Here is a 19,031-nt window from a genome sequence, read left to right as displayed (position 1 = left end):
GGACTGCTTTAAGATCTATTACTTTTTCTTGTGTATTGGCTTATTTAAGCTATATGTCTTTTACCATTGATATTCACTGATAAGAACATATTTTATTCATAAAATAATTCACAATTAAATATAACCATAATACTGATGGATAAAAATAATCAGCATTCAATATGTACATTTGTGTTTTCCTCTGTCATCTAATGAAGCTCACTGAAGAATTTTCCAGATATACAATATGCAGTCGGCAACTCCAATGGGTTAAAGATGTGTAATATTCAGTTATAATGAGAATTAATATATCTTATGGGAACTGGTTTAACTGGGTTATAGGGAGTTATGAATAGTTGAAATAGATTAATTATCTTTCAAATTTGGGATTTGAGATAGAATAAAATGCTTTTAAAAACTCTATTAAAATGATACCTTTGTGTGTGCAATTCAGGTCAGGGATATCATTTTTTTCTCTTTCTTTCTCCCCCTAAATTCAGGTTTTAAACCATTTCATTGTGTGCCATTGAATGAAAATTATATTTTATAGGGATTCTTGCCACTAATACTGAATAATATTAATAATTATATGTACTTTGATACATATAGATTGAAAAATATTAAACCGGCAAAAGTTCTTCACATTAATTCCATTTTGAATAGACACATTTTTCTTTCGCTCTCATTTGGTAGATTCAAAATTAAGCCCAGTATACATACTTGAATAAAATTTAATTTATTTTATTAATTTACTGGCTAATTTGCTAAAATAAGCTTTGAAATTAAGTTCCCAATTTGAACATTTTATAGCTCTCAATTCTTAACATAACTCTAAGAAATTGATAGTCATTTTTTCACACTGTTAACTTTTCTCTATATACCTACTGCTACAACATCCATAGCTGTGCAATTTGTACTTGGAAAGCTGGCATATGGCTGCCTTCCAAAACTTTCTGCCAATACAAATTAATATGTACCATAATAGGTACCCCCAGTGGTATAGGAGTGCAGTCTTTTGGTAGTTTTTTTCAGGAGAAGTTAGAAGCAAAACTGAGTATCTCTGGCACCCATACATAACAGACAGGAAATACATGTGTACTGACTGTTGTCTCTGATGTATGTACTAATTCATTTTGAAGTGTTCTACTTTCTATTTTGAAGATGAAATTATATATAAATATATATATAGCATTCAATGTGTGGAAATATGTTTGTTGCTTCTGAATGCATTCCTGTACAGGGAAGCTGTCTATCAAATCTCTACCAAGTTTTTTTTTGTTTCTAATATTTTTACCTATATGAAAGGGAGAGAGATAAAATGAGAGAGAGACAGAGAGAGAGAGAGACAATAGAGAGAGAGAAGAGAGAGAGAAAGAGAGAAGAGCCCATATACTAGTTGATGCCTCCAAATGTCAGGCCAAATCCAGCAGCCAAGAATGCAATCCATGGTGACAGAGATACTTGAGCCATCATTGCTGCCTTCCAGGGTTCACATCAGCAGGAAGCTAGCTGGTGTTATGAACAGACCACAACATAAAATCTGTTCTCTTTATATTAATGCCGTGAGCGTCTCGGGGAGTCTGGCCAGCAGACTGAACCCAGGGCCCGCGACGATGGTTTCTTGGGCGAGAAAAGGACAAACGACGCTTACCAGCTTTTCAGTTTTTATTGTTCATCAGGCGTTAAAACTCCTGATTCACTCTCTCTCTCTACTCCTCCCCGACTAACAGAACCTCTAAGCTTATATATCATAGCACGCATGCTAAAAATAGTGTCCAAACAACAGGATAACAGGTGCATACTGGTGGAAAACAGGAACACAGCAAGAACAAAACAGGAACCAGGGCTATGAGAACTAAGTTGCAATTTAACCTCAGGCTAGCTGCATAGCGCCGCCAGGCACAAAATGAAAAGGTTACAACGGCTGGAACTGTTAAGCAAGCCGCCTGCAAGCGGCTGCAAGTAAGTTGGCCGGCCGTACCAACTTACTATTCCCCAACAATTAATAAAAAGATAAAAAGCAATTAAGCAAGCAAGAAAGAGCTAGTTTGAAATCGAGGTACTCTGAAATGGTACACAGACTGCCTAACTGCTAAACACTAGGTCAAGCCTTGCAGCCACAAGATCTTAACAACATACTTTTCTTTTGTTGTTTTTTAAAGTTTTATTTATTTATTCATATGGAAGGCAGAGAAAAAGAGAGGTGAAGAAATCGCCCCACTTTGGTTCAGGATCAGGCCAAAGCCAGTAGCAAAGGACTCAGTAAGATCTTCCACTGGGATGACAGGACAAAGTACTTGATCCTTCGCTGTTGCCTCCCATGGTCTACATCAGCAGGAAGCTAGATTAAAGAATCAGGTATTAACTTTGGGCACTCTGACACAGGCTTCTAATTAGTGATTCAACTGCTAGGGCAATCACTTGTCCCCACATAGCCTTAGTGAAATGCTTTTGTTGTATTTTTTAAAGTTGTATTTAGTAGAAAAGCAGAATCAGACAAATACACTCAGAGACAGAGAGTGCAAGAGAAATCTTTCACCTTCCACCTCAGTCTCCGTGGGCCCAAACTAGGGGGTAGGGAATGGCAGGAGCCCAGAACTCCATTCAGGTCTACCACATGGTGGCAGGGAATTAAGTACTTGAGCCTTCACCTTTGCCTCTGCGAATGCGAAATAGCCAGAAGCTGGATTGGAAGTAGAAGAGCCAGGATCCAACCCAGACACTCTGTTGTCGGATTTGAGAGTCCCAAGTGGATTCTAAACCACTTTGAGAAATTCTCTTCACTATTGCTATGTTTAAAATCATATATGAAGGAACTTGTATATACATCTTTCTTGTTACAAGAAAAAACAAATATAAAATTATTGAATGTAGTTGCCAGTGTTGTGGTGCAACAAGTTAGATGGCCACTTTTGACAATACCAGAATCCCATATCTGAAAGTCATTTTGAATCTCAGCTAATCTAGTTGTGATCCAGTTTCCTGATAATGAGCAGGGGAAGACAGCAGAAGGTGGTCCGGGTGCTTCGGTCCCTGACACACATATTGGAGACTAGGATGGAGTTCTTGGCTCTTAGTTTCAGCCTAACCCAGGCCTGGCTGTGAGAAGTTAACCAACAAATGGAAAATCTCTTTGTCTCTCTATGTCTTCCACTGTGTTTTTAATATATATTGACATAACAATGACATATAATTATAAATGATTCTTTTTAAATAGATTTTTATTATATTATAGATTATTATATTAATGTTTATTTTTCATATTTCACAGAACCTTCTATTGTAAAAAGGTAATCATTTAATTATTTTTTGTTGGATAACAAAGTTATGGTAAGATGCATTTTATGGATGAATAAAATTTGTAGATTAAGATCATGCTTAAATTTTTTAAAATTAATTATATTTGTAAGGCAGAGTTACAGAGAGGAGGAGAAAAGGCAGAGAGAGAGAGAGAGAGAAAGAGAGAGAGAGATCTTTTATATGCTGGTTCACTTTTCAAATGGGCCAGTCAAAACTGGGCCAGGCCAAAGCCAGGAGACTGGAACTTCATCCATGGCTCCCAGGTAGGTAGCAAGGGCCCAAGAATTGGATCATCTTCTGCTGCTTTTCTAGGCAAATAAGCAGGGAGCATGATTATATAATCTAATATATATTATAATGTATATTATATATTATGGCTACGCATATTCTAGTTATATATATGCATATATAACTAGAAGAAGAGGGGAACATTATACACTTACTTCTCACTGTTGAATTTTTAATGATATATTAATTTATTTGAAAATCTCACTTACAGAGACAGAGGTGGATACAATGAGAGGCAGAGAGATCTTCCATCAGCTGATTCACCTCCCTCTCCCAAATGGCTGTGGTTGGGCTGAAGCCAGGAACCTGGAACTCTGTACAGGTGTCCCACTGGGGTGCAGAGGCCCAAGTGCTTGAGCCATCTTTGGTTACTTTCCCAGGCACATTACCATGCATCTGGATAGGAAGGTGGGGAATACAACATCAACCTCACAGCACAACCTGATGTACCACGACACTGGACCCTGAAATTCTTTTAAGACCCACAAGATTTTGCTAAGTCACACATTATCAACCTCCCTGATTTAAAAAGTTTTCTTAAGGTACACAGAATAAGAGAAAAAAATAATGGTGTTATGAATTCACTTATCATTATATTTTTTTCACTGCTAATTTAGGATGTTTATTTTTCTTTTATAAAAGATCTATAGATCACATTTTTCTTTTAATTTTGCAATAATACTCAAAGTAACAAAGACATCATATCTTCTTGATTATATACTAAAAATTGGCCAAAGATACATGTGACTACCCCATATTATTTATTCATATTATTTTTCAAAACACTTTTCCACTAAATGCTCTATTTTCACAATATCAAAACATCTTTGTAGGTAATTCTTTTCCCACAGTATTCATTCATTTTATCCATGCTTTGTCAATCATATGTCAAGCTCAATGCAAGTATCAGGAACCACACTGACAAATTGCTGAGATTGCAAATAAACAGAAATATGTATATAAATTGCAAATTAAAGGAAAAAATATATGTGCATGTATTTACATATGCATCATATCACTGATGCAAATAAATTATTTTTGTGAAGTCATTTATGTGGAGAATTAAATAGCTGATCTATTTCACAAACACTGGATTATTTTGTCTATAAATCCAAAATACGTTATATTTTTAAAAAATAGGTACACTTGAAGAAAATATTTCTTGAAAATGTATTGTAGCAATTTCTTCTTACAAAATAAAAAGATTGAGACCAACATCATGGCACAATGGGTTAACCTTCCAGTTAAGTAGCCTTCATCCCATAGCAGAGTGCAAGTTACAATCTCAGCTGCTTTGCTTTTGACCCAGCTTTCTGCTAACTGAACCAGCAAAACAGCAGAGGATTATCCAAGTGCGAAGGTTCCTGCTTCCCATATGAGGGACTTGCATAACATTTTTTTTTATTTTTATTTTTTGACAGGCAGAGTGGACAGTGAGAGAGAGACAGAGAGAAAGGTCTTCCTTTTGCCGTTGGTTCACCCTCCAATGGCCGCCGCGGTCGGCGCGCTGCGGCCAGCGCACTGCGCTGATCCGATGGCAGGAGCCAGGTACTTCTCCTGGTCTCCCATGGGGTGCAGGGCCCAAGGACTTGGGCCATCCTCCACTGCACTCCCTGGCCACAGCAGAGAGCTGGCCTGGAAGAGGGGCAACCGGGACAGAATCCGGTGCCCCGACAGGGACTAGAACCCGGTGTGCCAGCGCCACAAGGCGGAGGATTAGCCTAGTGAGCCGCGGTGCCGGCCATTGCATAACATTTTTGGCTCTTCCGTAGGCCTGGCCCAATCCTGCCTGCTGCTGCCATTTGGGGGGTGAATCAGAGGAAGGAGAAGCTCTCTTTTTCTGTTGTTCTCCCTCTCTCTATCTTGCAGGAAGTTGGATTTGAAGCAGAGCAGTCGGAACTGAACAACCCCTCAGATAACGGGATCCTGGAATCCCAAGTGGTGGCTTCACCCCTGAAGCACAGTGCTGGTTTCTAATACTAACTTTTAGTGACTTGTCTTCACATCAAAAGGATTAAATCTGTTTCATCATAGTGTGTGGTTCTCTAATACACTATTGCATTCATATATTCTGAATGTTTATTGGAAGATACTAACATATAAAAGATGTTTCAGATCAAGGCAGAGATTTTCAAAGAAAATATCCAAAAATTTGCTACAAGATTTTTAATTGCTTATCCACATTAAAGTTAAAAAGATGCAAAATTTTTAATATTAAGGTAACTGATTTTGATACTCAAAGAAACTGATGTGTCCCCTGAATTTAGAGACATAGAGAACTTGTACCTAATATACTTGAGAAAGCAACTGTTTGATTAATTGCTAAAAGGCAGGTTGGTAAAATGGCTGTTTTCAAATCTACCTTTATTCCCTACCTGAGTTTTTTGAAGCAATTGATGTATGTGTGTCTACCCTTCGGCGGAACACATGATGGCCATACAAGGAATGTCCAACGTGCATCGCATTAGGATCCAACAGGAATAATGCAGGCACAAAGAGGCTCTGCAGCAAGAAGCTGAAGCCATGTTGGATTTACACAACTACAGAGGAGCTAAACATTTTACTGGAGGAGAGAAAAAAAATCTCCCATTTACAGGAAGAATCACCTATGAGGCAGCCTCTAAAAAACACCCCAAAGTACCCAAGGGCAAAGGCCTAACCAGAAACTTACAAGCTCAGAGAGTATAGATTATTTTACTACTGTACGTTTAAACAAGTTCTTTCATGTCCTCACCTTTTCTTCATCCACACTTTGATTTAAGAGTCTACAAAAATTCATAAAAAATGAGACTGGGAAGCAGAGACAAACACAAGAAAAGGGAAATTAACTGAAGACTCCATTCCCCCGCCTTGGTCTCCGTCCTCCAGCAGGGCCTGGTTTGGGGAGGAGTTTTGACTGTGAAAATTCAGAATAATGATCATTACATTGTATCCAAACTTTTATAAAAAAATATTTATTAATTTATTTGAAAGGAAGAGTTACAGAGAGAGAGGGAGAGAGAGAGAGAGAATCTTTCATCCATTGGTTCACTCTCCAAATGACTGCAATGGCCAGGACTGGGCAGATCCAAAGGCAGTAACCAGGAGCCAGGAGCTTCTTCTAGGTCTCCCACATGGGTATAGAGACTCATGGGCCATCTTCTTCTGCTTTCTAGGCACATTAGCAGGGAGCTGAATTAGAAGCATAGTAGCCAAGACTTGAAGTGGGGCCCATGTGGATTAAAGAAAGACAAATTCAAAGCTCAAAATGTAAAGATCAATTTAACCTTTTATGATTCACATATGCCTTTTTATGTGAAAACAAAAATTTGGAATGATGCAGATAGCTACAGAGATTTAACATTTCTATTTAAATAAAGCTATTAGACATTTTGAGATTCTATGATTGTTTATAGTCCTTATTTCTTCTGTTGAAGATAAATGTTTTTTTTTTCTTCATACTATCTGTAAAACTCTGCAATCATTAAGCAAATTGAAAATAGGTCTTTGTAATGATTTAGAGTGGAAATAGGAGAGAGAGGAGGAAGAAATTCTGGAAAGTGGGTGGGAGGGGTGGAGGGAAGGATCACTAAGTCCCTAAATCTGTATATATGAAATATATGAATCTAGTATAACTTAAATAAAATATAAGAAACCTTTAAAAAACTAGCCACAAACTATGAATGTATTATATAGGGAATATCATTATGAAGAATGCTTTATGAGCATTTTGTTTATCATCAATACATACTAAATAGAAGCTAATAATTGCAAGTAATAATAAATAATATACATCAGTTTTGTGTTGTATACTATGCAATTATAAAAATATTTAATTTTTGTATGCATGTAGAGTTTTGGGTCCTTTATTTAAAATAAATTTGATAGGTTAGTTATTTTCACAAAACTTAAAATTTTACTGAACTTCAGAATTCTATATGTGTGAACTTTTGGTTTTTATATATGCATAGGTATTCATTTTGTATATAGTAGGATATTTTCTATTGTTAATTAATAGTAGCATGATTTTCAAAATAGACTTTTAAAATTCTGTGTCACTACTGTCTTAACACCTTACATAGTGATCAAATTAGGCTAAACAAATATATGTCTCCTCAAACAGTTTTCATTGCTTTGTGGTAAGAACATTAAAATTTCATTCCTGGAGATTTCCATTTACTCTAATTATTAAAAAAATACAGCACATTATCATTATCTGTAGTGACTCTACTGTAGAATAGAACATCAGACCTTCTTTGAAGAAAGCATCCAGTTGCATAAAGAACTTACAGAAAAACTGCACTTGAATTGTTCCTGTTGATAATGTATCACTAGGCCAACAATTCATTATCATTCTAAAGTTTGCTATCTGGAGATATACAGGCTTCACAAGGAAAGATAAAACCTAAATTATTTTAAATTGTTTTTTATTTTTAAAATTTAATAATTTCCAAATATTGACTTTTCTTAGAAAATACGGATACTAATACCACAAAATTTAGAGGTCATGACAATGACCATAAAGTGTGGAAATATGAGTATATTAGCATGTACATGGTGTAATTCAGTTATGCAATGTTTATAACTATATTTCTAAGAAACTGAATTATCTCTGCTCTGATATTCATTTTCTTTGTGTCTTCAATTTCTTTCAATGATTTACATTTTTTCTTTTTTATTTAGTAAATATAAATTTCCAAAATACAGTTTATCGATTGCAATGGCTTTCCCCCCCATAATTTCCCTCCTACTTGCACCCCTCCCATCTCCCGCTCCCTCTCCCATTCCATTCACATCAAGATTCATTTTGAATTATCTTTATATACAGATCGATTTAGTGTATATTAAGTAAAGATTTCATCAGTTTGCACCCACACAGAAACACAAAGTGTAAAATACTGTTTCAGTACTAGTTATAGCATTACTTCACATTGGACAACATATTAAGGACAGATCCCACATGAGAAGTAAGTCCACAGAGACTCCTGTTGTTGACTTAACAATTTGACACTCTTGTTTATGGTGTCAGAAATCTCCCTAGGCTTTAGTCATGAGTTGCCAAGGCTATGGAAGCCTTTTGAGTTCGCTGACTTTGATATTATTCCAACAGGGTCATAGTCAAAGTGGAAGTTCTCTCCTCCCTTCAGAGAAAGGTACTTCCTTCTTTGATGGCCCCGTTCTTTCCACTGGGATCTCACTCGCAGAGATCTTTCATTTAGGGATATTTTTCCAGAGTGTCTTGGCTTTCCATGCCTAGAACACTCTCATGGGCTCTTCAGCCATATCCAAATGCCTTAAGGGCTGATTCTGAGGCCAGAGTGCTATTTAGGACATCTGCCATTCTATGGGTCTGCTGTGTATCTCACTTCCCATGTTGGATCATTCTCTCCCTTTTTTATTCTATCAGTTATTATTAGCAGACACTAGTCTTGTTTGTGTGATCCCTTTGACTCTTAGACCTATCAGTGTGACCAACTGTGAACTGAAATTGATCACTTGGACTAGTGAGATGGCATTGGTACATGCCCTGACTGTTGATGTACAATGTAATACTTTATCCATTTTAGTTATTTTTTTGTTCTAGTACTATTGGTTGAACTCTGTAATTAACACACAATTATTCTTAAGTATTTAAATTTTAACTGAAAGGTGATCCCTTTTAACTATAAGAATGATTTACATTTTTATTGTAGCAATCTTTTACCTCTTTTGTTAAATATATCCCTTGGTATTTTTTAGTAGATATCAGTAATGGAACTGATTTTAATAACTATTTTTCATGTAATTCACAATTGATGTGGATCAAGGCTATTGATTTTTGCATATTGACATTTCATTATATTTAAGGTAAACAAGTGGCATATAATTCATATGTACAGATGTAGGAATGTGGTGATACTTCTCTCCCTATACTCCCTCCCACCCATGCTCCCAACTTTCCTCCTTCTTCCTCACTTATTCCCACTCTTAATTTTCCAATGATCTACTTTCAGTTTACTTTATACTCATAATATTAACCCTAAACTAACTAAAGAGTTCAACAAATGCTATTCCTCAACAGTAGAGGTAATGGCTATAAACAAGCATTGAATCTAAAAATGTCAATTTTACTCTTATACACAAAATTTGTACTACTCTCTTAGTTCAGGGAAAACATATAGTAGTTGTGCTTTTGGGACTGGTTTATTTCACTAAGCATGATGGTTTTCAGTTGGATTTTTGCTGCAAAATATAGGATTCAATTCTTTTTTATGGCTGGGTAGTTATGTACATATATATAATTTTAATTAATTATTTATTTTAAAATTTTAATTAAGACATACAACCAATAATCAGAAGTGAGACTCTATAGGCAGAGCTGTAAAAAAAAAAAAAGCTTGCCAGTCCAGCCCTTTATACACAAAGTGGGCTTCCTGATGTGCCCCTTTCTGAAAAGTGAGCACAGATTTACCCACTGAAGGAGAGGAGCAGAATAACAACCAATCGGAAGCTGGTAATAATAACCAATCAGGAGGTCAGAATAACAACCAATGAGAGAAGAAAGTGTTTGCTAATAAGGAAGGCTATGCAAACCAATTAGAGAACTGAAAGTTTATGCTAATAATACATGCTACATGAACCAATCAGGGAACTGACATTGGAGTAGCCTGTTTTGCTCATAAATGTGCAAACTTCTCAAAGATTACATTGTGTATGTTTCCTCTCTCCAATCACCCTTCCCTCAGGGATCCTGAGGGCCTTTTTTCTTTGCTATGTTTTTCTTCCTACCCATGGTCCTCTGGAAGCCCTATCAGTTCCACTTAAAGAACACAGGAAGAGTAGGCTTCTTGTTATTCTTAATGAACCTGGGATTTTTGGAATGATAAATGAGCACTGGCCTGCACTTAAAGCCTCTAGGTGCATTAGCCCCTAACAAGAGAGTTAGCCTTTCTTTTGAGGCTTTGAGGCAAATATAGTCTTCTTCGTAGTTGTGAGATTCCCGGAGCCATTTTTTTTTTTGTCAATATAAGGCTATTTTATCTACATTAAAAATCTCCTAAATCTCCTGTTTAATGTGCCCACCTACATCAATTATCTTAGCTAGATATTCTGGGTAATTTTTTGTAGCTTCTACATTACCATTTACCAATTAACCTTTCATTTTTAAAAGGATTTATTTATGTATTTGAAAGTGTTACAGAAAGGGAGAGATAGTGAATGAGGCATCTTCCATCTAATGGTTCATTCCACAGAGGGCTGCAACCGCCAGGACAGGGCCAACCTGAACCCAATAGCCAAGAGCTTTATCTGCTTTCTCTGGGGTGCCAGGGGCTGGAGTTCTTGGACCATTTCCATCTTTTCCCAGCCATTACTAGTGAGCTGGATCAGAAGCAGAGCAGCAGGGAAACAAACTGCTGCCCTTATGAGATGTCAGGCAGTGGCTTTACCTGCTAAGCCACACACGGGCCCCCTACTTGCATTTTTATCTTATGGAGATGACTTCTTTATACTCAACTAACTTATTTCTGTTAGATTTAAAACTTTTCTTCTGCATCTTCCTTGGCTCTCTCAGACCTCTCTAGTGTCTTGTTACAGGTCGGTTTTGTCTTAAAACAATATTGTGATTATTTTGTTCTTTTATCCAGACAAAAATTTTTTTCTCCAAAAGCTGTTCCACTTTCTGATCTTTCATGTATTCACCGGAGTAACACTTTTAATTTGCTTCCGGAAATTTTCCTTTCCATTATAATTTGGCTATTTGTTTGGCTCAAGAGACCTCGCTACTTGCTTGCCTCAGCTTTCAAGACACCTTCCTCGGTGTTTTATTTAAATTAAGAGATATACAACCCTTCATATAAACATTGTAAGGCCATTGTTGGGGTATTCATTGATCTAACTTCAATATTGTTATATCTCAGAGAATAGAGAGGCCTAGGGTGAAAGATAGGATAACAGAAAGTATTTGTGATGAAATCAAAACACAAACATTTAACAAGTAACTACACCATTTTATGTAGACCCGGTTTTTGGCACACCCAAATAATTACAATAGTAACATCAGAGATACAATAACATAGTGGAAAGGACTTTAATTTTCTAGGATATATTAAGGTTACTATAGTAGTAGTTTATACTACTGCACATTTCTCTAAAAATAGCTAGGATAAAGGATTTTTAATATATTCACTAAGAAGAAATGTTATATGTTTGAGGAGATAGATACGTTTGTCCTGTTTGGACGTTATACAATGCATTCATATATCAAAATATCCTAAGGCGATACACAAGCATGTATAATATTTATGTGCTTGTAAACAAAAATTTAAGAAGTTGAATGATCAAAGATCATCATAACAGGTATGACATTAATAGAAAGCTTGAAATACTGAGAGAATTTCAAAATGTGACACAGAGATAAGAAGTGGGCACATGCAATTGGACAAATGGCATAGGTAGACTCATTCAAACCAGAGTTGCCACAGATCTTCAACACAAGCAAGGAAATAATTGTGAAGTATATTAAGAAAAGCACAATAAAATGAACTGTGCCTAAATTAAATACAGTTGTAAGAATTTAATAATCAATATTATAAATTTTCCATTTATGATTCAGGAAAGTACTTTTTACATAAAAATTTTTATCATGCTCTTAGTATCTCTTTTATCAAAATTTATTTAATGTTTTGCTAACAAAATCATATAAAAATTAAGATAGATATGAATATAAAAAATAATGTAATGAAAACAAGGAGGCCAGAATTATCCTCTTCAATAATAATATTTAGATGCATTTATTAAGATAAATGATCTGGTTCTTTGATTTCATCTATTTGCCTGCAAATTTGAAATGAAATGTATGTTTTATTTCCTTACACTTTGAAGGTCAATTACCTATGACCTATTACAAGGATGAGTAAACTTTTCTGTATATTGCAGGATAAGAATTAATTTAGGTTTGGTCGTTTATACAGACACTGTTGCAAATATTTAGTTATGCTCAATTCTACTATTGTATTGCATAATTAGCTATAGCAAATACCTAAAGAAATAAACATGGCTATATTTCAGTGAAACTATTACATGGGCCATATTTGGTACACATGTTTTAGTTTGTTCACTCCTAATCAGTAATATTTAAATATTACCATTCACAATTTCCCCAGACACAGAAACAAAAAAAAAAGAAAATACACACATCAACACAAGTTAAATAAGCACGTGATCTGTCTCACTGACTACATAAATATGCATAACACAAATTTGCGCAAAGATGATCAGGTCAGCCATAAAACAGAATTCAAAATATCAATTAGAGTAAGCAGTCACAAGTACTACATAGTCACTACCCATCAAACTATTAAACAATGAAATATTGTTTTATAGTATCAGTCTAGTAAATACTGAAATTCATGATTACTATTATTTCTCCAGCAGTGCAGAAAAGACAAAACTGTCACAGGTGGCTTTTGGAAAAAATGAGTTGTAATAGTCTTTTGAAAAGCAGTGTAACTACCTATTAAAATTCAAAATACATGGTAACACCAGTACAATGACTCAAGAAGAAATCAGTAGTATCAATAGTACTATAACTATCAAATAAATTGAATATTTAGTTTAAAACTTGCAATAAAAATAGCATCATAATGAGATATAGTAAGTGTATGAGGGCTATCTGATTAAAGTTAATTTCTTATAATATCATGATCCAATTTGGATTTAATTTGAATAGTCTTCTCTTAATATCTTAAAATGAGTCATTTTTAATACTACATAACAAATACTACCTGAGAGGAGCTGCTTAAGAATGTTTATGTTGGCTTAAATAATGAGTCTTCACACCTCAAAATCCAACAGTCCCACTGGCCTGACAGTGGATGGTAGAATCACATGGTGAGTCAAGAAGCAGAGATAGAGGCTGGACCCAACTCAGCCTTTGTAAATCAAGCATCTCACAGCAGCTACCTTCCAAGGACACGCCCCAAAGACACAGAGACCTTCAACAGAGACCACTTCCTAGAGTCCATAACCAGATCATTGGCTTCCATTAACCTTTAACACAGGACTTTGGCAACCAAGCCCTACCCCCCTCAATACATGGGCATTGGAGAACATCCAAACTATTACTCAAACCATAAAAATCTATTATTGAACTCAAAATCTCCATGCATCTAACAATGCAAATTAATTCAATTCATGGAGTCTCAGTCTTAATTTTCCTTCACTGTTCAAAATCCCATTGTACAAAATCTTACCTTATGCTCAAAGAAATCTCCCTCATCATTGAACCTCTGTATAATAATAATAATAATGGTGAGCACCAGTACGGGAAGGGGAGTCGATGTGACACAGACACTAGCAGGGAGAGGAGGGACGCCCAGGGCTCTGAGTCCACACATTGGCGCTGGAAGGGCAGGTGAGCTCAGTAACCGCAGACATTGGCGGGGAAATGGCGGACAGAATTTTAGAGGGAAGCAGGCTTTGAAGTGGGAAAGTTCACCAGACTGACTACAGGAGAGAAGGAAAAAAAAAAAAAAGTGGGGGGGGTACTGGTACAGACAAGTTTCTCTCTCCACCAACCTTGCAAAGGCTAGCAAGAGACAAAGAGCAAGCCCCACTTGGGATATACATAATAAAAGGGGAGAGTTAAGGCTACAATTCAGTAGCCTAGGCAACCCAGTGGGAGTCGGCAGGAGAAACTGAGCCTGCACTGACTCTTTGGGTAGAAGCCATAGATTGGAAGCTAAATACCATCAATTCTGCTCAGCCTTGCAGTATTACTTAGCTCCTGAATAAAAAATAAAATAAAATAAAATAAATAAATGAATAAATAAATAAAGAGAGATTTACCACGCATAACCTGAGGGTGTCACCTTTGCACACCCGTAACCCTGAAGAACCAAGCAGAGCTCTCAGCCCACACCCATCTCAAGCTTCCAAGGCTCCTCCAACAGCAGGCAGTCCACTTAACACAGACATAGTAAAACAAACAAACAAACAAACACACCTCACAGTGAGGAAAAAGAATTAACCATGCCAAGCAATAAATGCAGAAATCGAGGGAACAAGATCAATGATGACAATATGACGCCTCCAAATAAACAAACACCACAAGCCAAGATTATGAAGATGATGAGATAGAAGAAATGCAAGATACGGATTTCAAAAAATCTATGATAAGAACATTTAGGAGTTTTCAAAAGCAAATCCTTGAACTACAGAAATCCTTATAGGACAGGATTGAAAATCTCTCTCGTGAAAATGAAATTTTAAGGAAGAATCAAAATGAAACGCAGAAACTAGTAGAACAGGAAAGTGTGATAGTGAAGAGAAATCAAAATGAAATGAAGAGCTCAATAGATCAAATGACAAACACATTAGAAAAGAAAGCCTTAAAAACAGAATGGGTGAAGCAGAAGAGAGAATATCGGAATTAGAAGACAGGGAACAGGAAAGGATACAGTCAAACCAAAGAAAAGAAGAGGAAATTAGAAATCTAAAAAATAGTGTTGGGAATTTACAGGATACTATTAAAAAAAAAAAAAAATTCGGGTTCTAGGAGTTCCTGAAGGCATGGAGAGAGAGAAAGGATTAGAAGGCCTTTTTAGTGAGATACTAGCAGAGAACTTTCCAGGTTTGGAGAAGGACAGAGACATCCTAGTATAGGAAGCTCATAGAACCGCCAGTAAACATGACCAAAAGAGATCCTCACCACAACACGTTGTAATTAAACTCACCACAGTGAAACAGAAAGAAAAGATCCTAAAATGTGCAAGAGAGAAACGTCAGATTACTCTCAGAGGATCTCCAATGAGACTCACAGCAGACTTCTCATCAGAAACACTACAGGCTAGGAGGGAATGGCGAGACATAGCACAGGTGCTGAGAGAGAAAAATTGCCAGCCCAGAATATTATATCCTGCTAAGCTCTCATTTGTGAATGAAGGTGAAATAAAGACCTTTCATAGCAAACAGAAATTGAAAGAGTTTGCCACCACTCGTCTGGCCCTGCAAAAGATACTTAAAGATGTGCTACACTCAGAAACACAGAAACACGGCCATCAATATGAAAGAAGGTAAAGGAAGAAAACCTACCAGTAAAAGAGCATGGGAAGCTCAAAGCATATACTAAAAAATATCTCCGGGAAAATGGCAGGGCAAAGTCACTATGTATCAATAGTCACATTAACCGTTAATGCACTTAACTCTTTAGTTAAAGGATACAGATTAGCTGACTGGTTTAAGGAACAACACCCAACTATTTGTTGCCTACAAGAAACACATCTCTCTAACAAAGATGCATGCAGACTGAAAGTGAAAGGTTGGAAAAAGATATTCTATGCCAACAAAAAACAAAACAAAACAAAAAAGCAGGTGTTGCCATATTAATATCAGACAAAATAAACATTAATACAAAAACTGTTAAGAGAGACAAAGAGGGGCACTATATAATGATTAAGGGATCAATTCAACAGGAAGATGTAACTATTATAAATGTATATGCACCTAATTACAGGGCACCGGTCTATTTAAAAGATATGTTAAGGGACTTAAAGGGAGACTTAGATTCCAATACAATAGTACTGGGGGACTTCAATACTCCACTCTTAGAAATAGATAGATCATCCGGACAGAAGATCAACAAGGAAACAGCAGATTTAATCGACGCTATTGCCCAAATGGATCTAACAGATATCTACAGAACTTTCAATCCTACATCTAAAGACTTTACATTCTTCTCAGCAGTGTATGGAACCTTCTCTAGGATTGATCACATACTAGGTCATAAAGCAAGTCTCAGCAAATTTAAAAGAATTAGAATCATACCATGCAGCTTCTCAGACCACAGCAGAATGAAGCTGGAAATTAGCAACTCAGGGAACCCCAGAAAGTATGCAAACACATGTAGACTGAACAACATGCTCTTGAATGAACAATGGGTCATTCAAGAAATGAAAAGAGAAAGAAAAAACTTTCTGGAAGTAAATGAGGATAACAACACAACATATCAAAACTTATGGGATATGGCAAAAGCAGTATTGAGAGGCAAGTTTATAGCAATAGGTGCCTATATCAAGAAATTGGAAAGACAACAAATAGATGAGCTTTCAGCGCATCTCAAGTACCTAGAAAAACTGCAGCAAACCAGAGCCAAATCTCGTAGGAGAAGAGAAATAATTAAAATCAGAGAAGAAATTAACAGGATTGAATCCAAAAAAAACATTCCAAAAAATCAGCCAAGCGAAGAGCTGGTTTTTTGAAAAAATAAACAAAATTGACACCCCATTGGTCCAACTAACTAAAAAAAGAAGAGAAAAGACCCAAATCAATAAAATCAGAGATGAAAAAGGAAACATAACAACAGACACCACAGAAATAAAAAGAATCATCAGAAATTACTACAAGGACTTGTATGCCAGCAAACAAGAAAATCTATCAGAAATGGATAGATTCCTGGACACATGCAATCTACCTAAATTGAACTAGGATGACATAGAAAACCTAAATAGACCCATAACTGAAACGGAAATTGAAACAGTAATAAAGGCCCTCCCAACAAAAAAAGCCCAGGACCTGATGGATTCACTGCTGAATTCTACCAGACATTTAAAGAAGAACTGACTCCAATTCTTCTCAAACTATTCAGAACAATCGAAAAAGATGTAAACCTCCCAAATTCTTTCTATGAAGCCAGCATCACCTTAATTCCTAAGACAGAGAAACATGCAGCCCTGAAAGAAAATTATAGACCAATATCCCTGATGAACATAGACGCAAAAATCCTCAATAAAATTCTGCCCAATAGAATACAACAACACATCAGGAAAATCATCCACCCAGACCAAGTGGGATTTATCCCTGGTATGCATGGATGGTTCAACATTCGCATATCAATCAATGTGATTCACCACATTAACAGACTGCAGAAGAAAAACCATATGATTATCTCAATTGACGCAGAGAAAGCATTCGATAAAATTCAACACCCTTTCATGATGAAAACTCTAAGAAAATTGGGTATAGAAGGAACATTCCTCAATGTATTCAAAGCAATTTATGAAAAACCCACGGCCAGCATCCTATTGAATGGGGAAAAGTTGGAAGCATTTGCACTGATATCTGGTACCAGACAGGGATACCCACTCTCACCACTGCTATTTAACATAGTTCTGGAAGTTTTAGCCAGAGCCATCAGACAAGAAAAAGAAATTAAAGGAATACAAATAGAGAAGGAAGAAGTCAAACTATCCCTCTTTGCAGACGATAGGATTCTTTACTTAGAGGATCCAAAGAACTCTTCTAGGAGACTATTAGAACTCATAGAGGAGTTTGGCAAATTGACAGGATATAAAATCAATGCACAAAAATCAACAGCCTTTGTATACGCAAGCAATGCCATTGCTGAGAAAGAACTGCTAAGATCAATCCCATTCACAATAGCTACAAAAACAAGCAAATACCTTGGAATCAACTTAACCAAGGATGTTAAAGATCTCTACGATGAGAATAACAAAAACTCCACTAAAACAAAACCAACAACCCAATTAAGAGATGGGCCAAGGACCTCAATAGACATTTTTCAAAAGAGGAAATCCAAATGGCCAACAGGCACATGAAAAAATGTTCAAGGTCATTAGCATTCAGGGAAATGCAAATCAAAACCACAATGAGGTTTCACCTCACCCTGGTTAGAATGGCTCACATTCAGAAATCTACCAACAACAGATGCTGGCGAGGATGTGGGGAAAAAGGGACACTAACCCACTGTTGGTGGGAATGCAAACTGGTCAAGTTACTATGGAAGTCAGTCTGGAGATCCCTCAGAAACCTGAAGATAACCCTACCGTTCGACCCAGCCATCCCACTCCTTGGAATTTACCCAAAGGAATTTAAATTGGCAAACAAAAAAGCGGTCTGCACCCTAATGTTTATTGCAGCTCAATTCACAATAGCTAAGACCTGGAACCAACCTAAATGCCCATCAACGGTAGACTGGATAAAGAAATTATGGGATATGTACTCTTTAGAATACTATACCGCAGTAAGAAACAACGAAATCCAGTCACTTGCAACAAAATGGAGGAATCTGGAACACATCATGCTGAGTGAAATAAGCCAGTCCCAAAGGGACAAATACCATATGTTCTCCCTGATCGGTGACAACTGACTGAACACCAAAAAGGAAACCTGTTGAAGTGGAATGGACACTATGAGAAACGGTGACGTGATCAGCATAGCCCTGACTGTTAATGAACAACTTAATACATTATCCCTCTTAGTAGTTTTTTTTTTTGTCTGTTCTACTTAATATGACTGGTTTAACTCTGTAATTAATACACAGTTATTCTTACGTGTTGAAATTTAACTGAAATGTGATCCCTGTTAAACATAAGAGTAGGAATAAGAGAGGGAAGAGATGTACAATTTGGGAGGCTCAAGCTGACTTGCCCCAAATGGTAGAGTTAGAAACATACCAGGGGACTCCAATTTAATCCCATCAAGGTGGC

The sequence above is a fragment of the Oryctolagus cuniculus genome, chromosome 4, assembly GCF_964237555.1.
Source record: "Oryctolagus cuniculus chromosome 4, mOryCun1.1, whole genome shotgun sequence".
Classification (NCBI taxonomy): Eukaryota; Metazoa; Chordata; class Mammalia; order Lagomorpha; family Leporidae; genus Oryctolagus; species Oryctolagus cuniculus.
Note: the sequence above shows the minus strand (reverse complement) of the source record.